General features: G+C 44.7%; 2 protein-coding genes across 4 annotated transcripts in view; both read left to right on the top strand.

Moving 5' to 3' along the window:
- The window catches only part of LOC144792108 (myoferlin-like), a 2,487,894-nt gene extending 2,472,564 nt beyond the window's left edge, over nt 1–15,330 (top strand). Inside the window, exon 23 of the transcript XR_013602508.1 lies at nt 15,218–15,330. The gene's annotated coding sequence lies outside the window, so the exon portion shown is untranslated. The remainder of the gene's footprint in view (nt 1–15,217) is intronic.
- The window catches only part of LOC144792107 (myoferlin-like), a 3,514,236-nt gene continuing 3,502,008 nt past the window's right edge, over nt 15,226–27,453 (top strand). For all 3 annotated transcript variants that reach the window (XM_078666976.1, XM_078666975.1, XM_078666977.1), the window contains exon 1: nt 15,226–15,330. The gene's annotated coding sequence lies outside the window, so the exon portion shown is untranslated. The remainder of the gene's footprint in view (nt 15,331–27,453) is intronic.

Genomic DNA, 27,453 nt, shown 5'->3' with positions numbered 1-27,453 from the left:
ATTCTCTCTACTGTGCTCACAATCAGCTACTTTGCTCTGCTTCTCACTCTCTCTCTTGTGAGAAGTAACAGTCAAAATGGGCGCCAGTTCGCTGGGATTTTTTATATTGCAGCAAAAGCAGTAATATGCATTGCTACTGTATTTATTTCAGCAAGCTGCGAAGCACACTTCACGTAGCAGGCTAAGGGCAGGCAGCAGCAGTTGCTGTGTTTTATTTTTTCAGATCTATGGACATTGCTGAGTGCTTCAAGTCTTCTAGTTCCTGGGGCCCCCTGCACCGCCGGTGGTGCAGGGCCCTGGGCTATGCTTCTGATTCCGGGGGATTGCCGTGAACCTCAACCGATGCCCTCATGTGAAGAATTTTACAATGAATTAAAAAAAAAAAAAATCAAATCGACTACAAAATGAGTGACATTTTGTGTAAAAAACGCACACAACAATCGAACCATGCATGAGAACTTTAACCATGCAGGATGGGTGGGTCTGGAGATTGTGACTGTCACTTCCATGAGATCCGTGGGTAACAAGGCCAGGGGACGGGACATGCTAGGCTCCAACCCTTGCAGAAGTGCATGTCCTGTCTTTAAGACTCTGTCAGACATCTGATAGATTGTCGAGGGAAATAGGATTAAAGCGAGCTTTAGGAAATATGCTGCTTATCCCCGGAGATTGTATCGGACTTAAATATGTCCCAGCATGTGGCATTCCTTGATCTCCAACCTCGAAGGAGAAAGTACCCTCTTCTGCGCACTTCGTTCATCCCTTGGCGCTGACATGGTCATTCTTCAATGTCTAACATTGAAATGTGATTTTAAAGCAATTCAATCAGCTGAGCAGGCCTCCGAACACCTTGGGAACATTCACCACACTTCGCTCTCAGCTTTGACAGCCACCCCATGGTGGCCACCGTCTATATAACCGAGCAGTCACACCACTGCACCCATCCAGGCTCAGGTCTAAATGAAGGCCTCTAAAGGCTGCTGCCTTAGAGTGCCACCGCAAATGGCAACAAGTATTAGCTTACCCAACAGGTACGCCTTGGCAAGCTTTAGATTTTTTTGCAAACAAATACAATAGAAATTGCATTTTCAAAGTAACAAGTAGTAAACATTCTGAGACTAAAGGGGGTGTGCAGTTTATTAAACCAAGAAGTAAAAAAATAACTATAAAAAAAAACATGCAAAAAAAAATGAAAACAGACTGCGCTACCAGCCCCCCTCACTGAAGTGGACTCCTCCTGGACAGATGTCTAAAGGCACACAAGCAAACTGCTATCAATCATAGTACTGAGAGCGAATGACTGAAGTGGGCTGACCTAGTACCCCATGCTGTATGCTTTATGCTGTTGTGGACATAAGCAAAATGTAAAAGACACTTGAACAGACCAATAGATTAAAAGGACTGACCAAGAGCTACTGTGTGTATATTTGTAATATTATTTGAGAACCTGAAGCTAGTGATACTCTAAAGGATGTTTCTAGGCCAGACCTAAAAAGGAGATTCTACCACTTTACAATATTTGGCCTAAAAAAGATTGTCGGGATGGGAAAAGAAGTACCCAAAGGGAAAAACAAACATTTAGCTTGTGGCCTCAAAAACCTTTGCATGAGAATTGGTGATCATTTAGCAGACAGCAGCACAAAACTCTTAACACAAATATCTTCCTGTAAAAGTTAGTGGTCTGTCATCTTTCACCTTGTAAAGAATTGCACGCGTTTGTGTGGCATCACATTTAAAGACATCTGGTGGGAAATGTAAGGGTAAAATTAAGATTGGACTTGAAGCCAAGCACGATCTCTCTGACCCCCAGAAAAGAATCAATGAGATTGCTTGAAAAGCATCCGTTCTTGCCACCTGTGGACAAAGTCCCTGTAAAGGCAGAGCGAATATATAAACCACAAAATAGAAATATAAGGTGGCACTCACCGTTACTTTTGGTATAATTGCGGCACCCCTGCTTCACTTTTAATGTTAAAAGTAAAGCGTGGGTGCCGCAATTATACCAAAAGTAAAGAAATCAATGTTTTTTTCTACTCCTTTACTTTTGGTATAATCGCGGCACCCACGCTTTACTTATAACATTAAAAGTAAAGCATGGGTGCCGCGATTATACCAAAAATAAAGAAAAAACAGAAAGTTTAACAAGATGTCAGCGGTTCTTTCATTTACTTGCTTCCCCATGAAATGGATCCAAAAAAGAAGCAGCCCGGGAGGGTGCATGCGTGACAAAGGGAGATATGTGGCTTCAATTATCGCGCCCGAGTCTGGGCAAGATAATTGAAACCACATGACAGCCGATGCTCTTAACAGACACCTATAGGCCATGGGCGGAGCAATACGCCCGCCTTTGGCATATTGCGTGCTCTGTTTGTGAAATACATGCATGCACAAGCCAATCCTGTAACACAAAAGAAAAAGCACATGCACGAGCATGTGCAATTTCTAGGTACATTTAGAAACCCCCTACAAAAGGGCTCACTTGCTGCGCGAGCCCTAACAACAGGAACTGGAAATTACAAGAGTGTAAATATATAAATTTGTTCTAAACAGAGAAAAGCTTACCAGAGATATCGTATTGAGAGCTCTGAAAGGCAATGTCTGTGGGGATACGTTTGTATGTGCGTATGCCAAAGGTCGAACTGGTAACAATACAGGAATGCATGTGACTAAAAAAACTGTAAATGTTATATAGAATTTATAAAGCGCAGCTTTCACTTACGAGGAGCATCATGACGCTATGCAAGGCCCTGCATAAGGTACAGAAAGTAACTCAGAGCTCAGGTAAGTGAGAGGCATAAGGAGTCAGGGGCACCACAAATGCAGGTTTTCAGAAATAGCTTATCCAAATTTGATCAACTAACAAGGATCTCCACATGTAAAGAGTGTGATGAAATCTTTGCTTTGGTTATAATCTGTATATAAAAATAGCAGAACATGTGCTGTTTAAAGCCGAGAAAGCTGTTTAAATAGACTTGAAGGCACTTCTTTAAAAAAAAAAAATATTTTTATTGGTTTTCTTTTCACAACAAAACATAAAAGATATAACATATAATCATCTACGCTTGTCGGTACAAGGTAGCAGCCCAGCTAGGTTATGTTACTGGTAGTAATGGTTCGCTAAATCTATGCTTGACTGCTCCCCCTATCCACTGTCCCAGAGAGAGGGGAAGGAGGGGGTGAAAGGGGGAAGAAGTAGGAAATTAGGATGGAGAGAAAAGAGGATAGCATACCCGAAGAGTGGTAGTATCTCGGTGGAGTTTTGATCCGGTGGGGGGGGGGGGTGTCTTTGAACCCCTAGTCTACATTTTGTTATGGCTATTCATGGCGGTTCGTATAGGTCTAGGAGCTTGTCCAAGGACGTCCACATGCCCCTGTGTGGTTGTCTCCATGGTGTGCTACGTAGGGCAGTGTTGTCCGCTCCTCTGAGGTACGTCACCCAGTTGAGCCAGCACTTGAAGGTTGCTTTGGAAGTGTCCTTCCAATTGGTGAGTAGTATTTGAACTGCTGCTGTCAGCAGAAGGTCTAGTAGGTCCCTATCCTGTTGAGAGTCTAGGTCTGTTGTAATAAATGCGGTGGTAAGTGTAGCAAAGCCATCTTTTAGCGTGCATCCTAGTGTTTTATTTATGAATGTGAATATTCTACCCCAAATTTTTTTAACCATGGGACAGTGGTAGATAAAGTGTGCCAGGTCCCTCTTTTCCTTGTCGCAGTTCCAGCACTGGTTGTTTTCTTTCAGACACAGGGTCGCCAGGCGCGCCATGGTCCAGTAAGAGTTGTGAAGAAGCCAGAATTTGGTCTGAGGGCTGTCCCTTGTCCCCCTCGCTCTTTTTGCTGACCTGAGGGCACTTCTGAGAGACTGTATGTACCAAGACATAGGCTTACTTTTGAGAAAACTTATGCCGAGTGTCCAAGGTCCTTGACAGCAGAGGTGAAAATGTTTCGCCGTAAAGCAGGGTCCAATAATGAGAGATTAAGATACTTGGCAGCTTATTTACAAGCCCCTTGCGCCACCCATACGTCACTGTCCCCATGTTAAAAATTATGCAAAAGTGGCGCAAGGGGCTTGTAAATAAGCCCCTAAACATGGCGATTTGGCGTGGAAGTTGTGGGGCCGTGGCACCGGAAGGGCTTGAAATAGGCATGGAAAGCTGCTCGAGGCCATAGAATTTCTCAGGATTGAAATGCTGGGAGATGACGGTGATAGCAACAGCCATCTTCGTTTGGGTAACCAGCGAGTATTAATGTCTGGATTCGATTAGTAAAGCCTTGAGAGTTCGCTTAAGAATGTGAGCAATCAGAAAAGTACTGACCCAAAATGAACTAAACTATTCCAAAATAAACGGGGCGAGCATAGCTCCTCCAGGGAGTGAACGTTATAAATGGAAATTAATAAAGAAACCAACCTCAACACAGAATGGCAGCTGGTTACTGATAGGAAGCCCCCAGGCATATCTGCCTGCAATGGAGGGGCCAACGATAGATATAAAGATGCAAGTGAGAGAACTGCTACTCAGGGCTTAATTACAAGTTCAGGTATTAGCATTGCTGCTGAACATGAAAGTGTTTTAATGCACAGATATATACGTGTTATGGGGTACCTATGTACGAATGGACACAAATCTAATTGAATAATGTTTTAAACTGGGCGTAACATAGAAATAAGATATGAAAAACAAAGAAAATGGTGCCAAATTATAATGGAATAAAGAGTACAAAACTCATGTGTAAGAATTAATTATTAAACCGTATCGCTTGGTCACAAGGGATTTCTTTATTGAGACCCTGCATGAATGTGCTAAGGGAAAAAATCCATTTGCGGATTTCCTCAGTGTTGATTCCTGGACGTGCATGTATTTTCTTGAGAATTATTCCTTTGATATCCTCAGATTTGTGGTTTTGGTCTCAGAAATGTTTCGCCAAAGGACTTGGCCATTTGCAATGAGAGAAGTGAAACATAAACCAATCTTCTACCACCCGCTTCATCACCAAAAGACATATGGGGCCAAAATGACTTGAGACGATACTGACGAGTCATGTGGGTAGATAATGAGTACAATTTACTGAGATGGAATCATTGATTGTTTTGCATGTAAGACACATATGTACACAGATCCAGGATTGTATAGCCATTATATATCACAAACAGCCCTTCATCCTCCCAAGTTGTCATAGTAAGTCAGTTTTTCCTACATGTCATCCCCTACGGGACATCATATTCTCCTGCTCAAAAAGTACTGAAGCGGTGAGGCACACTGCCAGTACAGTGGGTGCTGGGTAATGGAGGCTGCCAGTTTCCTTAAAGTTACAGTGTATGCTGAATAAACTAATGCACTTTTGACTGGACAGGCACATTTCCCTTTATTTTTTGCTGCATTTTTCGCAGGTTTTAAAGTTAACTATACAGCTCATTTGAACTCTAAATACTGCAGTTTGGTTTGGTTTTAATTATCTGCAGAAAATGCAGTTAGAGCTGAATTGCTTGAAAATGGAGTGTCTACATCCAACATCAGGTGTGTGTGTGTGTGTGTGTGTGTGTGTATGTGTGTATATATATTCTTCCAGGCATAGAGTGACGAATAAATTATGCAAAAAAGAAGCCAAGAACTCTGGGTAGTTCTCAAGTTTAGGTGGAAATCAGCTCCTGTATAGAGCACTCTCAACACCAGCGACACTCTAGATCTGCTCACCTCAAATGTCTGCTTTTCTATCAAAGTCTTTAAGCATAGGATTAGCACAGTGCTATCCACGCCGAGATAGAAATGGACAAAGTCTTTTGCCATTTCTACAGCAAAGTTACCCAGAGTTCTCTGCTTCTTTTTTGTGTTTGTGATAAATTTTCCAAAGGAACGTTGTGCACTTGTAAGCTAATTATCAATTTTTATCATCTTGCCACAAAACCGTCAAATGCGTTTCTGCCTCTCCGCCTTCCTCAATGTCATTGTACCGGGAAGAAATAACAATATCCAATAGTTGAATCTCGGCTGTGCCGACTTTTTATTCTCAAAATAAATTATTTTTCAAACCGCTAACACTTGTTTAGTGCACTCTGCGCTTCTTTAAGGCTGTTAAAAATATAGAAAAGTCCTTATAAATACCAACATCATAGGTGTAATAGCTATACATCTTATTCCTAATGTTTTTTTTACATGATGTGTCAAATCATACATTGTTAGATATCTTTGGCGAGTTGAGCTCTTAGTCATGAACATTGTACTTCTTCCTTTACATACACCTACTATATTTCATAAGGCTTTCTCCACAACTTAGTTTATACATACATTCAAATGATATCCTACCCAGGATATTCCCATGTCACCCCCTCTATGTTGTTGTCCTATGTTTTTGTCATATATCTGTCCTGAAAAAAAAAGAAAATCCCATTGCAGTTGTATTACATTACTATTTAAACACTATGTTAGTAGAAGTATTGTAAGACACAACATCAAGTCTTGTTGAGGCTTTTGCATTTATGGAGCAATTTCTGTTGAGACCTCCCATGTCTTTATAGATTCTTAGATCCCATATGTATGCTACTGTGATGATAAATTATCAAAGGAAGCGTATCAAGAGTTGAAAGAATACCTTTTGTCTATGTTGTCTCCCGCATATAAATATACTTTATAAGTAGATCTTATAAGATAGTTCCGTCTTTGCTCTATCTCAGTATCTGTTTGTTCACTTCATAGGTTTTTGCCTGCAATTATATATTAATGTCCTTAATTATATTGTAAATTACCCATAAATTGCTGTTTTGTTTCAGTGATAAATAATGCCTTGGTACTTACTGACACGCAAGATTAAATCTTGCTGAGGCTGGAGTTTAAATATTCTTATTACACTTTGTATTTTTTCAGGTCCTCTTAAGGCCTCTTCGTCCTCTTTCTCATAATAAGTTAGAAAGTTCTTCTGTAAAATCACATGCTTAATATTACTTTCTATAATCTCAAATGGCTTCACTGCCCCTACCCAGCCTGTTTCAAGACAATCAAATTGGTTTTCTCACCTATCAGAAATAAGTGTATACACCAGTTGGATTGTCATCTATGGCTGCATATCCTTCCTTCTTTTCATAAATGCCCCGTGATAAAGGAATCTAAAATTAAATTGCACTAATTTGTTCAATTCGATTTTTAACTTTCACATCTATGTAGTTACATACTGTGCTCTCTTATTATTAAATTATCTATTTGGCACAAAACTGGAAACTCCTCTGCTTTATAGATTCTACAACAAAAGAAATAATGGTTATCTTTACAAATGTTTTGTTTTCACATATTTTTTCATACTATGTCTTTCATTCCAGGAAAGTAAATCTGAGTCTTCTTAGACATTGATGCCCTTAACGTTCTTATGCATTTGCTTTCTTTAGACAATGGCAATGCTGTCCTATTGAGCCATGGAGACTATCACAATGAAGCACTTCGACAATTGAGAGACCATTTTAATTATCAAAAGGGGGATATATCTAAACTTGAAATGTCCAAAATGCTGATCACAAATAAATTGAAAAGCTATGTTGATTAACAGTTGCTTGATGTTGAAGAAAATAATTATATGTGGGTGGACAATGCAACAACCCCAATATTTTATTTTTTGCCTAACATTCACAAATTAGGCAGCGTTCCCCCAGTCCAACCAATAATCTCTGAGATAGGTAGCCATACAGAACATGTGTCAGAATATGTAGATATGTATTTAGCACCTTTGTTCAAACCCTACTGTCCTATTTTAGAGACTCAAAGGATTGTCTCTTCAACAAATTAATGACATAACCTGGGATAAGGAATACTATATGGTCACCATGGATGTCAATAGCCTCTACACAGGTATAGTACCCACAAGAGGTCTAGAAACTACTAGATGTTTCCTATTCATTAAATCAGCTTGCTATTTGCAACACCCTAACATGATTTTAGACCTAGTAGACACAGTACTTACCAATGACTATTTTTTGCACAAGAATTATCTATATCACCAGAATTGTAGGACTGCAATGGCTTCCAGGTTTGCTCCCTTGTATGCAAATCTATTTATGGGTTTGTATGAGAGGGAGCATGCCTAGACTTAGAATGATAACACTGATGAGAATCCGATATATTGGGATCGCCATATAGATGATTTCTCATAATCTGGAAAGGGAAGGAGGATGCATTGAAAACCTCTCATGAGTTCCTAAATCACTACAGCATCACCTTGAGTCTAGAATATAGCAAATCTAAAATCTGCTTTCTAGATTAAAAAATGTACACAGCAGAAGGGAACCTTGAATCAAGACCCTACAGAAAACCAACACACGTCAATTCTATACTGCGCACAGGTCCAGGTCACCAGGGGAGACAAATGAACAACATCCCATATGGAGAATTTTGGTGTGCAAAACAAACTGCATTAATGGAGAAAAAGTTGAAAAAGTAGTCAGTGACATTGCAGAAAGAGTTAGAAGAAGAGGATATGGCGCACAAAAAAGCGTACAGAATAATACAAGGGAAGAACTTCTCAGGGATAAAATTAAAAACAAAACCACTGAGAACAGAAATCTAAGATTTATTACTACATATAGAGAGGGAAACAGAAGAGTGTGTAGCAGTCTCAACAACCATTGGCGAATCTTAGGTCTAGACACAGATATGAAAGATATTTTACCTTCTAAGCCAGTAATAGTATACTGGATGGGCCTACTTTTGAGACACTATTGAGTCCCAGTGGCACTGCACTTTATAATGACACCATGGAAGGAGAAAAAGTGGAACAAACATAGCTACCCGCACTTCCGAAAGGCTCACATAGATGTGGCAATTGCATTTGCTGCACACGTCTTACTTATCACACCATAAGATTTAATGAAAGTAAGGATTCAGCCCAATTCAATATTTCCCCACTTATCATTTGTAATACCATAATGATCTACTTATTTGGAAAACAATTCATTGGTTCTACGATGAGAAAACTAAAGACCAGGTGGAAGGAACTTATAAGAGCAATTAAAAACTGTGACAATAAGCATCCGATGGCCGTATACTCTTGCTGAGGATAAGAACGCTGCAGCCAATCTCCCAATAACTAATTCATTAATATGATACAATTGCTTATAAAGAAACATTTCTGTATAAAGGAATTATTTCAGTATGAAAGTGTACCTTTTCTCTAAATGACAGAAGTACATACCTCGATTAATACGTTTATGCTCTTCCTAATAGGAACTGTATACTTTTATTGAATGATGGCTAATGAATTAAGAAATTTGAGGTGAATAACATTGAATAAGTGATAGTACAATAGAGATGGGCTATACAACAATATCGACCTGGGTTCGATACTGCTGTAAATCGTAAAAATTAATTAATTTAAATCCTACAAAACAGAATTCATTTTTTTAGGTTTGGTGCTAATTATTTTTAATAGTTAGTTAGTGATATAAATGGAATAATTCAAGTGGATGTATGCTAAGTATACCTCTGTACCCCAGGAAAAGTTAAGAGACAAGTAATATGTGAGCAAGAGATAATTATCAATATGAAGCTTGATATATAGGAAGAGAGCTAGCATAATGGGTTCAGAAAATGAGAATGTAACAACAAGTAAAAGTGCTTGGTGTTCTGTCACGAGTAAAAGCTATTAAAAAATGGCAGTAGAACAACATATGTACTTTCAATGATCAGTTTGTGAGATTTATATAGACTAGTAGGATTAGCGCGTGTCTTAGAAGAGGGGAAAGAGATACATGAGAAGTGCTGATGACTTAAACGAAGTGAAAGGTAAGATGACATGCTGCCTTATTAGTGAAGAGATTGACAGAGTGTCTTAAATGGGATAATTTAACTCAAATTAAGATAGTACTGATTTGCAAGCAATAACGCAAGTAGAGTAAGAATCATAAATCTCTATGGGGCCTATGTATGAAAATCCCCGTTTGCGATTCTCAAATAGCGATTTTTTTGAGAATCGCTATTTGAGAATTGCAAAAAGGGATGTATGTAAGAAATCACAATTTTTTAGCAGTTTTTTAGTTTTCCTTAATTGCGATTAGCAAATTGCGAAATCGTAATTAAGGAATACTTTCCCATTCATTTCTATGAGCCAGGAGGCCCAAAGGAATGAATTTGAAGTAATTCTCAATTTGAGATTCGCAATTTGAGGATTGCAAATAGAGAATAATTTCAAGGGTGTCATAAGGACACCCTGATGCACCCCTGAAATGAACATGTGTGCGCATATGGCGCACATTTATCAGGGCTCGACAAATCCACTCGCCCGCTCGCATTTGCGAGGGAGAATGGATGAGGATGAGCTATTTTTAGGTCCTACTCGCCCTTTCTGGCGAGTAGGAAGACAAACTAAGTTTTGCCCTCTGTCTTTGAAAACGGAGCAAAAGTGACAAGATAACAAGATTTAAAGGCGTTTTTATTGCACATAAAGGGAATGAGCAATAAAGATGTCTTTAAATCTTGTTAACTTGTCACTTTTGCTCCGTTTTCAGAGACAGAGGTCAAGTAGGTTGCAGTTGGGTCGAGGGGATTTTCCAAGGTACTAGACCTGCAGGACTAGTACCATTTTTCGGATTTTTCTAGCCCTGTTTATGCCCTAAGGGCATGTATGTGTGCCATATGGCACCTTCACAAATGCCTACAAGTGCATTTGTGAAAGAAATCGCAAACTACCATCAACTTGAAGTTGGTGATAACTTGCGATTTCTTAAGGGGAAATCGCAAAAATAGAATGCTTGTTGCATAGCATTTAAGGAATCGCAATTTGCGATTCCTTAAATGCTTAAGCAAAATTAAGGAATCGCAAATTTTGCGATTCCTTAATTTTGCGATACGATTTCCCTACTACATACCGTTGTGCAAATTTTTAGTCGCAAACGCAGCTTTTTTGTGAATCGCAGCTTTTGCAACTAAAAATTCTGTTGATACAGCTGCCCCTAAATGGGTTTTAGACGCCATAGCGCATGCTGAGTAAACTTTTATAGCTGATAAATAGTGTCCGGTTACATAATTGGCATACATGTTTACATAAACATGGCTCACACCCCACTCCAACGCCATCCTTGACTTGCTTATCCCCCCTGGCTATGATATCATCAGAAAAGACCGAATCGAACAAACAGGCGGTGGACTCGCCCTAATTTTCAAAGCCGATCTTAACATCTCACTAGGCAATCCTCAAGACCCCTCATCCTTTGAATACCTCTGCGCCGATCTCAACATACCTGACTCCCCCTCTACCCGGTTACACGTCATCTACCACCCCCCAGGTAACAACATTCCCTTTACGGAAGAATTGACTGACCTTATCATTCAATCTTCTCTCTCCCATTCTAATAACATCTTCCTTGGTGATTATAACATCCATTGGAACAATAAGGCTGATCCTGCTGTCATCCAACTTAATAATACAATGGACATCACCAATATGTCCCAACTCTGCCTCTCTCCCACACATAACAAAGGTGCCACCCTTGATGCCATTATAACGACCAATGATCTAGCCTCCCTCACAAATATTTTTCCGGTTGACTGGTCTGACCACTACCTCATCCTTTTCACCTTGATCAAAAATACCTCTCGACCAGCACCCACCAACATACTACCCAAAAAATCCTCACGCAACCTTCGACGCATTCCTCCCGGTGAACTCGAAATAACAATTAAGGCTCACTTAGACCTACCACCTCTCTCTGACAGCACCAATGACCTAACCAACCATTATAACAACTCTATTCGTAAAGCCTTAGACAAAATTGCTCCTATCAAACTTAAACAACAAAAAATATACCCCCTAAGACCTGGTTCAATCCTGAACTTAATAATGAAAGGCGGTCACTTAGACATTGTGAACGGGTCTGGAGATCTCACCCTACTGTGGAGAATCTCTCTATTCTTAGGAATGCTCGTGCCCAATACAAAAAACACATATTTAAAGATAAAGCCTCCTTTCTACGATCTCAGCTTGATCGAGCCAGAAACCGCCCTAGAGAACTTTTCAATATTGTAAAAAAACAAACATCCACGGGCCCTCCTAAAATTTTAGCATCCACAGACAAATGCGAAGAAATAGCTAGCTTCTTCACGAACAAAATCAACACGATTGAACTATCCTTCTCTTCCCTCCTTCTCGCACCCCAACCTACCACTACCCTACACACTCTTCCATACACTCATAAGTCAACGTCGATCTCATCTTTCACTTCGCCTAATACCTCCGATTCCCTACCTGATCTACTCCTGCATAAAACCCTTCATACAACAAACTCTCCCGCTAAAAACAACGCCTCCTGGAATGATTTTAGCCCAGTATCTGAATCTTTGATCACTAATATCATGGCCAAACTTAAACCTTCTGCACACTCCAAAGATCCTCTCCCCGCCACATTAGCCCAAGAATTCAAATCCACCATCGCCCCTATTTGGTCTAAAATTATCAACTCCTCTCTCTCCACAGGCTGTGTCCCTGCATCCCTCCAACTTGGCCAAATTACGCCCATTCCCAAAAACTCCACTGCGGACCCTAATGATCCAAACAACCTTCGTCCCATCTCTAACCTTCCTTTCTTCTCCAAAGCCCTCGAAAAATGTGTCTTAATGCAACTTGAGAAACACATTATCTCATTCAACCTCCTTGATGTCTTCCAGTCCGGCTTCAGAAAGGGTTGCAGCACTGAAACTGCTATGCTTAATGTCATGGATGATATTCACCGTTCCCTTGACAAAGGTGAATCCTCCATACTTATCCTTCTTGACCTCTCAGCTGCATTTGACACCGTTCACCACCCTACCCTTCTCAACACCCTCAAAGATCGATTCGGCTTTGAAGGCACGGTACTCAAATGGTTCTCCTCATTCCTCCAAAACAGATCCCAACAAATCAAACTTAGCCATTTCCTCTCCAAACCTCAACCTGTTACACTTGGAGTTCCCCAAGGTTCCATCCTCTCCCCCACCCTATTCAATCTGTTCATGGAACCACTCACCCTCATCCTCAAACACGCTAATATCAGTTACCATCTCTATGCTGATGACACACAACTATACTACAAGATCAAATCTCACAAAGACATCCTTCACCTAAACGAGACACTGACTAAAATTCAAAGCTGGTTCCATCTGAACCATCTCAAATTAAATCCCAAAAAAACTTAAATCATTATCTTCTCCCCCAAAAACAATCCTCTTCCCATCCAACTCTGGGTAAAGGACATCAATGCACTTAACTGCACTCTCTCCACCTCTAATACTGTTAAGTCCCTTGGCATCAGTATTGACCAAAATCTCAAACTCGTCCCCCACATCAAAAATGCCTCCAAAAGCGCTCTTCTAACCCTTCTCCACCTCAAAAAACTCAAACCTTTCATTCCAGCAGAAGATTTCAAACTTGTTGTCCAGTCACTGGTCCTCTCCAGGATCGACTATGGCAACGCCACTTTGGCTGGCACTCCTAAAATCCATCTTGCCCCAATAAAATCTGTCCTCCACCTTGCAGCTAGACTCATCTCCGACTGCAGAAAATTTGATCACATCTCCCCCATCCTCAAAAATCTCAAGTGGCTTCCAATAGAAGGAAGATCCACATACAAAATTGCCTGCATCACTCACAAAGCTCTTCACCAAAACTCCCCTTCCTACCTTGCAATTAAACTTCAGAAAGCAGGTTGCTCCAGATCCCTGAGAAGCACTAACTCACTTATCCTGATCCCACCCAGACTTAAACATCAAAAGACCCAATCCTGTGCGTTCTCTGGTAACGCTCCCACAATCTGGAACTCCCTCCCAAAGGATATCCGATGCAACCCTTCCTACCATCTCTTCAAAAAAGAACTTAAAATATTGCTTCTCAACAAATACTGGGGTATCTAATGTCACGGACCCTTTACATGCCCACTGTATTGTAATACTTGTAGTTTGACACCATCCCTGATAACTCCTCTCTCTCATACTATGCTCTCCCCTCCCTCCTCCGCTATACCCTTGCCCTCTCTATCTCTCCCTCACTTCACTTCCATCTCTCCCCTCCCTTCTTTATTTTTATACTTTTCAATTTATATGTCCATACTCCTCTGATTCACTTGACTTGTTTGATCTCACTGTTCAATGTTTGCTTTTACCTTCCTTGTAAAGCGCTCTGATACTCTCGGGTCCAGCAGCGCTATATAAAACCTTTGAAATAAATAAATAAATAAATAAATAATTCATAAAAGAGTTTTTGTCGCTGCATACTTAAGCCATATGCCAAGAATCTGAATTAGGGCATGCAGCAGTGGGTTTCATAAAACAACAACAAATTCTTCAAAATGTACCTCAGAAGTCCCAGTGCGATAAAGAAAGCACACCTATAACTTAACGCTACAATGTTTTAAGAGAAATGAGAGTTTAAAAGACTGACAAGACATCCTTGAAAATGTAGCAATTAACAGACTCTGCTACCACAGAAGACCCAGTGCGATATAAGAAGCAAGCCCAATACATAATGATACTAATATTGCACGAGCAATGAGAGTTCGAAAGAATGACAGAAGAAATTAATTTAAATAAGTAGGTGGCTCGAGGCTAAGGAAAGCAAATGCATGAAAACGTTAGGGGCATCAATGTATAAGAAGACATGATGCCAGATAGAAATATTGAGTATTTAACATTTAGATTTCCTTTTGCAGAATGAAGACATGATTGGAGAATTTAAATATGTGAACAAACAATTTATAAAGATAAATATTATTTTTGACTGTAGAATTTAGAAAGTAGGCTCTTTTCAAGTTTGCTAAAAAAGATAATTTATTAATAATAGAGCATGGTATTTAGCGACATAGATGTTAAAGTTAATAATGGAATTGAACCAATTACTGCAATTTAATGTTAAATTGCGGCGAGTGAGGGAGATGCAAGCATAGATGACAATAAAACTGGTGTACACACCTATTTCTGACAGGTGAGAAAATCTAATTGATTGTCTTGAAATAGGTTGGGTCGGGCAGTGAAGACATTTAAGATTATAAAATATTAAACATGATTTTACAGAAGAACTTTATAACTTATTATGAGAAAGAGGATAAAGTTGCCTAAAGAGCACTGAAAAAACATTTGATTGTAATAAGAATATTTAGACTCCAGCCTCAGCAAGATTAAATCTTGGTCATAAGTAAGTGCCAAAGCATTATTTATCACTGAAACAAGTTATTTTATGGATAATTTGGGTTATAATTATGCACATTAATATATATTTGCAGGCAAAAACGTATGAAGTGGACATATGGATACTGAGGTAGAGCACTGACTGAAACAATTATAGAAGATCTACATATGAAGAAAATGTACATGCGAAAGACGACAAAGACAAAAGGTATTCTTTTAATTCTTTATGGGCTTCCTTTGATAATTATCATAATTATCATCACGGAAATATACATAAAAAATTCTATGAATCTATGAAGATGAGAGGTCTCACCAGATAACTATGTATCATAAATGCAACAGCCCCAAAAAGATTTGATTTTGTGTCTTGGCAACAATACTGCTACTAACATGGTGATTAAATAGTTATGTAGTAAAATGGCCATAGGATTTTAATTTTGTTATTATTTTTTTAGGACAGATATAGCATAGATGTGGTGTGGGAATATCATGGGTAGGATATGGATTTGAATGTATATACTATGTTGTGAAGTAATCCTTATCAACTACTACATGTGTTTCTAAAGGACGAAAAACAGTGTTTGTGATTAAGAGCTCAGCTCGCCATTGATGTCTTTAACAGTCTAATTAAATGTAAAATGTTTTTAGGATTAAGATGTATAGGTATAACACTTACTTTGTTGGTATTTATTTGTGCTTTTCTATATTTGTAACAGCCCTGAAGAAGTGCAGAGTGTGCGTAACATGTGTTGGCTGTTGGAAAATAATTTCATTTGAGAATAAAAGATGTTGTGACAGACGAGACTTTACTGTTGGATATATTTATTATTAGTGTTTTTATTTGTATTATACTTACCAACACGGGTTGGGTACCAGCGTACTGAGAGTTTTAGTGCCGGGCATTATTCCTGGTACCCACAAGTGTACTATTATCTTTATATATAAATATATAAATATACTAGCAGCTCGTCCCGACGTTGTCCGGGTATGAAATAGAACGTGTGTAATGTGTGTATTTGGCAAGGGCAATTTATTTTAAAATCTCGCGGTAGAAAACATTTTTTGTTTCATTAGAATAGGGACGGAGAAGGCCCAGCTGCAGCCCTGGTTGATGTTAGCAGGCGCGTGTAATTGGTGTAGTGGTCCGCCGCCTGAACCCGGCTACAGCTCTGGTTGATGTTAGCAGGCGTGTGTAATGTCGTTGAATGAGAGAGTTATCAGCCGCGTGTAAATCCGTTTAATGAGAGAGTTGAGTGACAGCGAGGAGGAGAGGCTGCAGTAATTGTCCCCGCAGACACGCTCATTTGCGTGTTCCCCCGCTTGAAGCCCAGATGCAGGCCTGTTTGATGTTAGGAGGTGCGTGTTCCCCCGCTTGAGGCCCAGCTGCAGCCCTGGTTGATGTTATCAGGCGCGTGTAATTAGTGTACTGATCCGCCGCCTGAGCCCGGCTAGAGCCCTGGTTGATGGTAGCAGGCGCGTGTAATTTCGTTGAATGAGAGAGTTCCCTAACCTGGTCTGACCCTTTGGGTTGGACTGTTCCCATGAGGCACAGGGTCAAGACTGAATTTCATATGGCTTGGTCTGAACTGGGGTGGCGAAGTGAGCTAAAGAGCAATGATGAATTCAACCCATATCTGTGACTGGGGGTGAGTGACTGAAAAGTTTCAGCGCTCTGTCCATCATCTCCGTGTGTTTGCTTTAACTATATAGTGACTGCACTGAACCCGGTTATGTTTGGTATCAGACAAGTTGGAATCTTATCTTAACACTGATTCCAGTGTTGGATGTATGATCCCATGTACTGGGTGGCTCCCTTGGGGTGGCCCCTGTACTACCGGTAACAGCCTTTTAGGTCTGACAGTAAGCTATTGTTGCTGCTGCCGAGCACAGATACAATTCTGCCCTCCTGCTGCTGAGCCATGCTAGAGCAGGAAAAGGTAGAACAATAGGTTTCCTGTCACAGGGAGGTGTGACCATCTCTCAGACAGGACTTAGTATTTTGGGGTGGGGGTGCTTGCCAAGGCCACCAGACTGCGCTGAAGGGCACATTTGGTGCCCTGTTTGCATGCTCCAATTTGAGCCAGTTCATTGAACCTTGGCTTCTACTCTTACGTGAAACAAGACAAAGGGCATGGGTGTATCCTCCCCTCTGTCCAGCCCCTCCTTTGGGAGGGACACCTGAGTCATGTCAGCTCTTTCCTAGGGTACTTAAGGGCTTACCAGTGTGTGGCTCTTCAGATTTGTGGTGGTATAAGACTCAAGCCTATAACCATGTCACTCTTCGCCTGTCTGGAAACCTGGACTTCGCCTGAACTGAGATTCAATCAATCAATCATTTGTAAAGCACACTACATACCGGGTCTCAAGGTGCTGGGGGGGGGGGGAGGGGCGGCGAATGATCGAACAGCCAGTATCCTCCTGAAGGTCAGCAGGTCTTGGGTCTGTCGTAGGCTCAGAGGGAGGGTGTTCCATATCTTGGCGGCAAGGTGGGAGAAGGATCTCCCACCGGTGGTTGTTCTTTGGTTGCGCGGGACAGTGGCGAGTGAGAGGTGAGAGGAGCGTAGCTGGCGGTTGGTGATGTAGAAGGCGAGCCGTCTGTTGAGGTAGGCTGGGGCAGCCTTGTGGAGTGCCTTGTGTGCCCGGGTGAGCAGCTTAAAGGATATCCTCTTGTTGATGGGGAGCCAGTGCAGGTTTTCAGGTGGGGGGGTGATGTGGCCGTGGTCGAGGATCATTTGTGCCGAGGCATTTTAGATGAGTTGTAGTCGTTTGATGAGCTTGGTCGGGGCTCCCGCATAGAGGGCGTTTCCGTAGTCGAGTCTGCTGCTGACTAGGGCTTGGGTGACTGTCTTTCTTGTATCTGTCGGGATCCATCTGTAGATCTTGCAGAGCATGCGGAGGGTGTTGAAGCAGGAGGAGGAGACGGTGTTGACTTTCTTGGTCTTGAGAGCATTGAGTCGAGGATGATTCCCAGGTTGCGTGCGTGGTCGGTGGGTGTCGGGGCTGCCCCCAGTGCCGTCGGCCACCAGGAGTCGGCCCAGGCTGAAGGGTTGGAGCCGAGGATGAGGACCTCCGTCTTGTCCGAGTTCAGCTTCAGACGGCTGGTCTTCATCCAGTCGGCGACAGCCTTCCTTCTTTCGTGGAGGTTGGCTTTGTCAGTGATGGGGTCCTTGGTGAGGGAGAGGATCAGCTGAGTGTCATCGGCGTAGGAGATTATGTTGAGGTTGTGCTGTTGGACTACTTGTGCGAGTGGGCCATGTAAATGTTTAACAGCGTCTGGCTGAAGGAGGATCCCTGGGGTACGCCGCAGATGATCTCAGAGGCTTTGGAACAGAATGGGGGGAGGCGGACGCTCTGGGTTCTGCTGGAGAGGAAGGAGGTGGTCCAATCCAGAGCTTGTCTCGGATCCCTGTGGCGTGGAGGCGTGCGCGTAGTGTGCGGTGGCAGACGGCGTCGAAGGCGGCAGAGAGGTCTAGGAGGATGAGTGCTGCTGTCTCGCCGTTGTCCAGCAGGGTACTGATGTCATCGTTGGCGGCGATGATGGCAGTCTCAGTGCTGTGGTTGCTGCAGAACCCTGACAGGGAAGGGTACAGGATTCTGTTTTCTTTGAGGTATCGGGTTAGCTGTCTATTGACGGTTTTCTCAATGACCTTGGCCGGAAGGGGGGGAGCAGAGAGATGGGCGGAAATTCTTGAGGTCTCTTGCTTCTGCCTTAGGTTTTTTGAGTAGGGCGTTGATCTTGGCGTGTTTCCAGATCACTGGGAAGGTCGCGGTCTAGAGGGAGAGATTGATGACATTGTGCAGGTGGGGTGCGATGGAGCTGCTCGCTCTGTTGAAAACGTGGTGCGGGAATGGGTCTGACGGAGAGCCGGAGTGTATTGTGCGCATGGTCCTGATGGTGTCATCGATGCTCACGCTGGCCCAGGCTAGCAGGGGGTCGTGGTCGGTGGTGTGCGGAGGGTCTGTTGTGTTGCTGTCTGTTGGGGCTGTCTGGGTGTTGAAGCTGTCGTGGATGTCTGCTATCTTGCGGTGGAAGAAGGAGGCGAGGGATTCGCACAGGGCTTGCGACGGCGGTATGTCGTTGGTGTTGGAGCTGGGGTTGGAGAGTTCTTTCACAAGGTTGAAGAGGTCCTTGCTATTGTGTGCATTGTTGTCGAGGCGGTCTTTGAAGGGGGTCCTCTTGGCCGCCCTGATGAGGTGGTGGTGGTTGCGGATGGCGTCCTAGTGTGCTGGGTGGCTGTCCGGAGTTTGTTCACTGTGCCATTTCTTCTCTAGTTTCCGGCAGGTTTGCTTGGAGGCTAGGAGTTCTTGGGTGAACCAGCTGGCCTTCTTGCTGGTGTATCTGTGGGGGGTGGTTCCTTCAGCGGGGCGAGGGTGTTGGCGCAGTCCTCGATCTAGCGTCTGAGGCTAGCGTTGTCCGTGTTGGAGGGTCTGGTGGGTGGGCGGAGAGCGAGGTTTGCGTGTAGTTGGTCTTCGATGATTTTGCTCCAGCAGCGGCGGGGGATCTGTTTGGTGCGGAGGTGTGTGGTGGGTTTCTGGAAGGCGAATTGGATGCAGCGGTGGTCGGTCCAGAGGAGTTCGGTGATGTGGCTGACGGAGACGTGCGGGCTTGAAGAGAAGATGGGGTCAAGCATGTGGCCGGCGGAGTGGGTGGGCGTTGTGACGAGTTGCTTCAGTCTGAGGTTGGCGAGGTTATCGATCAGGGTTGAGGAGTTGTCGTTGTTCTCAAGGTGAAAGTTCAGGTCTCCGAGGAGGATGTAGTCGGTGGAGGTCAGGGCCTGCGTGCTGATCAAGTCGGCGATGGAGTCGCTGAACTGGGGGCGGGGCCCGGGGTTGTCGGTAGACCAGGGTGCCTCTGAGGGTGGAGTTAGGGTCTGTGTGGATCTGGAAATGCATGTGCTCGTCGGTGCTGAGTGCGTCGTCGGTGCTAGTCGAGACCCTGATGCTGTTCTTGTGGACGATGGCGATTCCTCCTCCGACTCTGTTGGTGCGGCCTCTGCGGGTGATCTTGTAGCCGTCTGGGATGGCTATGGCGATTTTGGGTACGGAGAAGTCATTAAACCAGGTCTCTGTCAGGAAGGCGACGTCCGGGGATGTTGTGTCGAGCAGGTCCTAGAGCTCGACGGCATGCTTGCGTGCGGAGCGGGTGTTCTGTAGTATGCATCGGAGGGGGTTGGGGTCTTTCTTGGCGGGTGGTTCTTCGGCTCTGAGGCTGGTGTAGCTGCAGTTCCGGCAGGTGAAGGGGCCATGTGTGCGTTTCGGGGCGGCCTTGAAGCAGATGTGGCTCCTTCCAGAGTTGAGAGCGTGCAGAGTGCTGGCATCGTAGTGGCGGCGGTCATCATGACGGGTGCTTAGCCAGGGGTTCTGGTGCTGGGCGCGGTCCAGGTGCGGACGGGCGCAGACAGGCTTGCCTTAGGCACGCCTTCAGCACGCCAGCGGACTACCCGCTCCGCGCTGCGCAGTGGCTGGCATATATGGGGAGGTGGGAGAGAGGAGCATCTGGGAGGCGGGGGCGCAGTGAATGGGCAGTGGGCAGTCAGGGGGGCGGGGACGCAGGGCGAGGGCGGTGAGGGACATCAAAGGTAACAGAAGGAAAAAGGGGCACAAAATTGAGGGAAAAACGAGTGGCACAGAAGGCAAAAGGGCACAAAAAATGAGTGGAACAGATGGCAAAAGGGGCACAGAAACGAGGGAAAAACGAGTGGCACAGAGGGCAGAAGGGCACAAAAAATGAGTGGAACAGAAGGCAAAAGGGGCATAAAAACGAGGGAAAAATGAGTGGCACAGAAGGCAAAAGGGCACAAAAAATGAGTGGAACAGAAGGCAAAAGGGGCATAAAAACGAGGGAAAAACGAGTGGCACAGAAGGCAAAAGGGCACAAAAAATGAGTGGAACAGAAGGCAAAAGGGGCATAAAAACGAGGGGAAAACGAGTTGCACAGAGGTCATAAGGGCACAAAAAAATGAGTGGAACAGAGGGCAAAAGGACACAAAAAAAACGAGTGGAACAGAAGGCAAAAGGGGCACAGAAACAAGGGAAAAACGAGTGGCACAGAGGGTAGAAGGGCCCAAAAATGAGTGAAACAGAGGGCAGAAGGGCAAAAAAATGAGGGAAAAACGAGTGGCCCAGAGGGCAGAAGGGCACAAAAAACAAGTGGAACAGAAGGCAAAAGGGGCACAAAACGAGGGGAAAACAAGTGGCACAGAAGGCAAAAGGGCACAGAAATACCGGAAAAATGAGTGGCACAGAGGCAAAATACAGAACACAGAAATACAGGGGCAGCTAAGAACAGAGGCAGAACGGGCAGAGAGGCACGGGGGCAGCAAGGGGAACAGAAGGGAAAACCGGGCAGAGACACGGGGGCAGCGAGGGGTATAGAAGGAAATACCGGGCAGAGAGAGCACGGGGACAGCGAGGGAACAGAGGGAAGAAAAAGGGGCACGGACCACGTACAGGCAGCGGGGGTCGACAGACAACAGCAGTCACAGACACAATGAAAATACATGCAATACAATAAAAGCAATAAAGCGTAGGATGACGGCCTACCACTGGCCACCAGGGATGAGGCGCAGGTGGTAGCCTGCGGGTGATGGAGGGCCTCGAACTTCCTCAGCAGCGGCAGCTGGGGCAGGGAGACACAGGCGGTGCTGTGCAGAGGGGGAGCGACCTACCTGGTGGGGTCAAGGGTCGCTCCCTGTATCATGGTAGTCTCCTGCTACTCCAGGTCTCGCTGTTCTGCAAGTCTTCTTCATCGTCTGTGTCTGTGATTCTTCCAGGTTCTTCAAAAGACCTGTGGGCATTAAGGACACCTGAAGTAATCTTCCTTGGAGTGAAGGAGTCATTCCCCGTCATCTGCAGGCACCACAACAAAGCTGACCGGTCTGCTGCTCCTGACGTACCACAGACTTCGACAAAGGTTCAGCAACACAGGTGGTGGTTCTGCAACTCCCTCAAGGCCTGACCTGTCCTCTGCAATTTTGAGGCCAGTATCCCTCATTGGACCCACTGGGACAAGACCCCTGTGCACAGCGTTGATTTGTTTTTGCCAAAGCTTGTTGGCTCTGCTCTCCAGAGATCTTCATGGTCAACAAAACTCATGTGCCTTCAGCCTGTGGATCCTCTTGCGGGTCTTCTTCTGCGCCCGTGGGCTCCCCTGTTTGCTTAGGCCTGCTCTGACTCTCCTGCTCGTGGTGAGTCCCTTGGACCTTGATGGTCCCAACATTGCTCCTTCTCCGTTCTCCACAGCAGTTACTGCTAACAAGGCTTGTTGGTTCTCCCGCCAAACACCGACCCCCTGGTCATCGACATTAAACGGGGAACTTTGGTTGGTTTCTTGTGTCCCCAGCTCCTCTGAGTCTCCTGGTCCAAGTTCTGATGTTGGTCGCAGTTCGCATTCCACTTTTTAAATATATATGGTTTGGTCCCCTCCTGGAGACCACTGTATTTTGTGCTTACTTACCAATTTGCAGTTGAAGTATTATTGTGTATTTGTGTTGATATCTCCGGGTAGGAGATATGCCTATGTGTTAGTGATTGTGGTGTAATAATTAGACATTTTAATATGTACACGGTGTGGTTCTTTTTTGTTTATCCTACACTACATGATTAAGCTGGTAAAACAAGCTGCTTAACACTCCTTCAAGATAAGCCTGAAGGCTGCCCTTCACAGCTAACCCCTTTGAGAGCTTTTAAAGGTTATCAAAGACCACTAAAATCACCTTAAGGGTTGCTTGGATTAGTGCAAGGTGCTACACTTAAATAAGTGTGCACCATACACTAAGACAGCCTCCTACACCCAGGCTGAAGCATTAACCCCTTTGCTGCGGCGGCTATTCCGCCGCAGCGCTAAGGGGCGGGGGGGGGCCGCGCGGCGCTCCGACGCTTGTGACGGAGCCGCTTCGTCACGGCCCTCGGGTGGGCTGTGCTTGTGACGGAGCTGTTCCGCCACGGCCCCGCCCGCTCTTGAGAACGCTCAGTGCAGACGCGGAATTCGTGCCGCACAGGCGCGGCGAGCGGGCCGTGACGAAACCGCTCCGTCACCAGCACAGCCCACCCGAGGGGCGTGACGGAGCGGTTCCATCACAAGCGTGGGAGGGGTTACGGTCAGGAGATTAGTCCTGACCAGCACCGAGTGCAACTCCAGTCCAAGGACCTCTGCTGTCTTTAAACCACCATGTCATAAGAAGCCCCCTTCTCTGTAGCCACAATGGTGGCAAGAGCATGCCAGTATCAGATGTGTCCAGTCCACTGGCCTCCCCAAGTTCCTCATACTTTGTTCTACTGAAACATTCTGGCGTTCTAAAGGATCCATATCCAGTCGTCAACATAGAATCTCTGGGTTCTGCCTTGTTCGTTGACGGACGACAGTCGAGGTGAAGGTGAAGTCCACTTAAACTTATTCTTCTTCTGCCTCTTCCCCGATTGTCCCGAAGACCTCGAAAAAGGAGGAAGAGGTCTTGGGGCTACACGAGCGGTCCAGCGACCTCCTCTTTGAATGAGAAAGGGATCTCCAAGGAGTCTCGCTGGCCAGTGTGGACTGCCGGGCCTCAAGGAGCTTCAAATCTTGCTCACATAAGCCCTTTGGAGCCACGGCCCAACAGACCGAGCATGACGACAACCCACATAGATTAGCATCTAGACTCTGTAGGAAGACGGCTCTGTATACACTATACCAAAGTAAGGTATAGTGTGCACAGAGTCCAGGGGATCCCCAGAATTATAGCTGAGGTTAAATTAGAAGATCACAAACAGCTCTCTTTGTGGTAGTGTGGGAGAAGCAGTTAAGCTTATCAGGAGGGTGTGTTAAGCATTTGTTATATTCATCAATCAAGGACTGATTAACCACACTGAGAGAGAATCCAGACCAATTGGGTAAGTAGTAAAATAAGGAAACTTATGTCTTATGTGTAGAACCAAGCAGGACTTAGTGCATGTAGGTAAAATGTACGTTCAATTGTAAAACTTTACACAGAAATGCAATAAGGAATGAATTTGAAATCGTTACAGGATTTTTATGCTTCAAAAACAGTTTAAATTACATAGAAATTACTTTTGCGTTACTTTTAGATCACATCGACTACTCTGGGTGATATGCATATATATCACACCGTGGATACTACAATACAATGGTAAGTAAGAATTTTTCAGGTTTGTGATACAGTTACTTTTCTTTCATGCAAAACACAGGTCAACACAGGCATTTTTAGGAACAGAAAACTCGCAGCATTGGTTCCTATGGTAAAAAGAGTTTTAACAGTTTACAGGTAAGTAAACGACTTACAAGTATGACTTTTGGGGGTTAGGACCAAGGTTAACCAAGGTCCAGTTAGATACTCAGATTTCACCACCAGCGGAACTGGGTGTGGCGGGTGCAGAGTGCAGAGGCCGAATGTTAGCCAGTGGGGTTAAGGAGCACTTCGGTTGGGGGCTGCTCACAGGCAGGCCACTCGATCTTGGGAGCCAAGCTCCTAGGAATAAGGTCAGGGCAAATGAGGTCTCAGGTTGGCACCAGGTCCACACCACCAGCGGCACAGGGGCGGCTGGGTGCTGAAGAGGAGTCGGGAGCCCAATGCAATCCTATGGAGGCTGCCTGTTTGGGATTTTGGATGTAGGCTCTGTCCATGAAGTCTTCCCAGAGGAACCAACAGCTGGGCAGGTAACTTGGAGGGCTTGGAGACTTAGGTGCACCTCAGGTCCTCAGGGGTGCCCTTTGAGATTGGATTTCACCTTACTGTGCCACTTGCAGTTCAGATGCTGCAGACAACGTCGGGGAGTCCTGGAGGGGTCAACCCACTCTGGACGCGGACACTGGAGCACTGAGGGACCTGTAGGCCACTCGGGCCGTAGGCGTCGGGTACATTGGTGGTTCCAGACGTTGAGGTTCTTCATCCTCAGCAGGCTCAGAATCTTTCTTTGAAGTTTTGTTTGAGCAGAGCTGCTTTTCACAGGAGAACTGGTCTTTGTTGAAGGCAGTCATTACTCCCAGCGGTTCTGGAGGTCACCGGCTGCAGAACAAGTCGACTTTTGGTGCAGGATCTTTGGAAACTACAGATGGGCTGCTAAGTCTGGGGCTAAGTCAGTTGTTCTCCACAGGCTACTCTGCTGTGCGACTTCTTCCGTCATTCGCAGGTTGCAGAACCCTCTGGAGGAAAGGTTCAGGGTCCCCTTAAACACTAAATTTAGGGGTGTTACAGGGGTGTGCAGGTCAGGACCAATAGGTCCCTTCCTTGGGGTGAGTTTATCCTGTATTATGCCACCCTCCAGTGGGAGGTGGCCATGACCCTCTCTCTAATTGGCTGGGTCATCTTCAAGATGGTGGGGACTGAGATGTGTGCTTTACCTCGCCCCTACCCCCCCCACCTGAGGGTTGGGGTAGGCAAAGGTGAGTACACCTCTCCTCCTAACTTGGTTTTCCCACTTTTTCTCCAACCCAAAGTGGGGGCCAGAACCGGCGGGATCCAGTTTCTGGGGGCAACAAAAAGCAGGTACTCCTTACAAAGGCGATAGTCCTTTGAAACTTCCACTTTGTGGACCCAGCCCGTCCTCGGGGATGAGGCATGACACCTCTGCTTAGGATTGGCATTGTTCCTGGACCCAGAGAGTGGAGGCCCTCCACCCAGGGGTCTAGAAACCTGTCTGGTGAAGGCAAATGGCTGGCAGCCATTCAGGAACCACACCAGGGCTGGTAGTTTTTCAGGGGGCCTCTCTAGGATGCCCTCTGAATGCCTTTTACATTAAATCCCACACTGGCATCAGTGTGAGATTAATGTGCTGAGAGGTTTGCCACCAAACTTCTCAGTATTCAGTAAAGCCATTATGGAGCTGTGGAGTTCGTAATAACCAAGGCCCAGACCATATACACTTAATAGCTTTACTGCACTTACAATGTCTAAGAATGAACTTAGACACTGTAGGGGTGAGTGCTCATGCATCTATACCCTCACCTGGGGGCTAGTGCACCCTGCTAGAGGGGTGACTTACCTAGGCCCTGGGCAGAGGGGTTGCCGACGTGGCACTCAGGGATGTGTGTCATGTTGACTTGCACCACAAAACGCAGCTTGCAATGCCAGTGTGTGGGTGTTGGGGTGCAGAGTCCCTAAGGGTGGCACAATAGGTACTGCATCCCTTAAAGGCCTTCCCTGGTTACAATGCCCTTGGTACCCATGTTACCTTTTACAAGGGGCTTACCTGTGGCCAGAGATTTGCAAATGTGGGTACAAAGGTACAGTTTTGGGAAAGATCACAGGCCCTGGGAAGCTGATTGGCAGGGACCCAGGACACATGAAGCCAAAGTGAATCAAGTGTCAAGCAAAAAGTAGGGGGGTCAGCAGAAACCCATTTTACTACAGACCCTTGCTGCCTTTAATACCAGGTCTTGTTTTCTAAGGATCTTTTTCTAACACCAGCCTCGGTTAAGACAGCACCATCCAGGCTCCACAAGAAATACTGCACTCCGGAGCAGGATCCAACTTTCCTCTGCACAAATCCTACACCACACTCCGTGATCGTGACAGTGGCAAAGAAACAACATGCCTCCACCCTCACTTCTACTGTTCCTCCCAATAAGGAGAGTCAGAAGTTGGACTACGTGGGCCAAAAAGTGTGCGACACGGCAGTAAACTCCTCTAAAGCAAAATGCGCCACTGCCCTACTATACAGATATTACAGGACACTGTGGGAATTCATGAGCAGCTTGCTGAACATCTGCCTAGAGATAAGATGGAATACTTCATGGAATCCTGATTGAGGGATTAATGGTCTCAAATCAAATATTTAGTGCAGCAACAGACTGCTCCCTATTATCAGCTCATGAGTACTGCAACGGTGTTGCTAATGGAAGACACTTCTGGCTTCGCCTAACATCCTTCATGCCAGAATCACAGGAAAGAATATTGGCCCACATGCATCATTGTTACATTTTGCACTTCCTAATTTGTGAAAAATAAGGAATCGCAAATTAAGAAGTGCAAAATGCTATGCATCATTATTTTCGGTATTCATTTGGGATTCGGTAAAAATCGCAATTTTTAACGAATTCCAAATGAATACCGTATTCTTAAGTACATTTTCGCAATTCCCATTGATTCCTATGGGCCAAAAGGCCCATAGGAGTCAATGGGAAGGCATCAGCAAATTGCGAGTGGCACTTAGAAAATTTCATGGGTGCAGGGGGGGGTCCAAAGGACCCCCCCATGCACCCCTGAAATGTATTTTTCGCATCATGTTTCACACACACGTCCTAAGGACATGTGTGTGTGAAACATGAATGTTGAAAAAAAAACATTTTCACCATTTTAAACACTTTTTCCAAATTTACCGAGTGGTTCAACCACTC

Source organism: Lissotriton helveticus, chromosome 11, assembly GCF_964261635.1.
Source record: "Lissotriton helveticus chromosome 11, aLisHel1.1, whole genome shotgun sequence".
Classification (NCBI taxonomy): Eukaryota; Metazoa; Chordata; class Amphibia; order Caudata; family Salamandridae; genus Lissotriton; species Lissotriton helveticus.
Note: the sequence above shows the minus strand (reverse complement) of the source record. Positions and strands in the feature narration are given on the sequence as shown.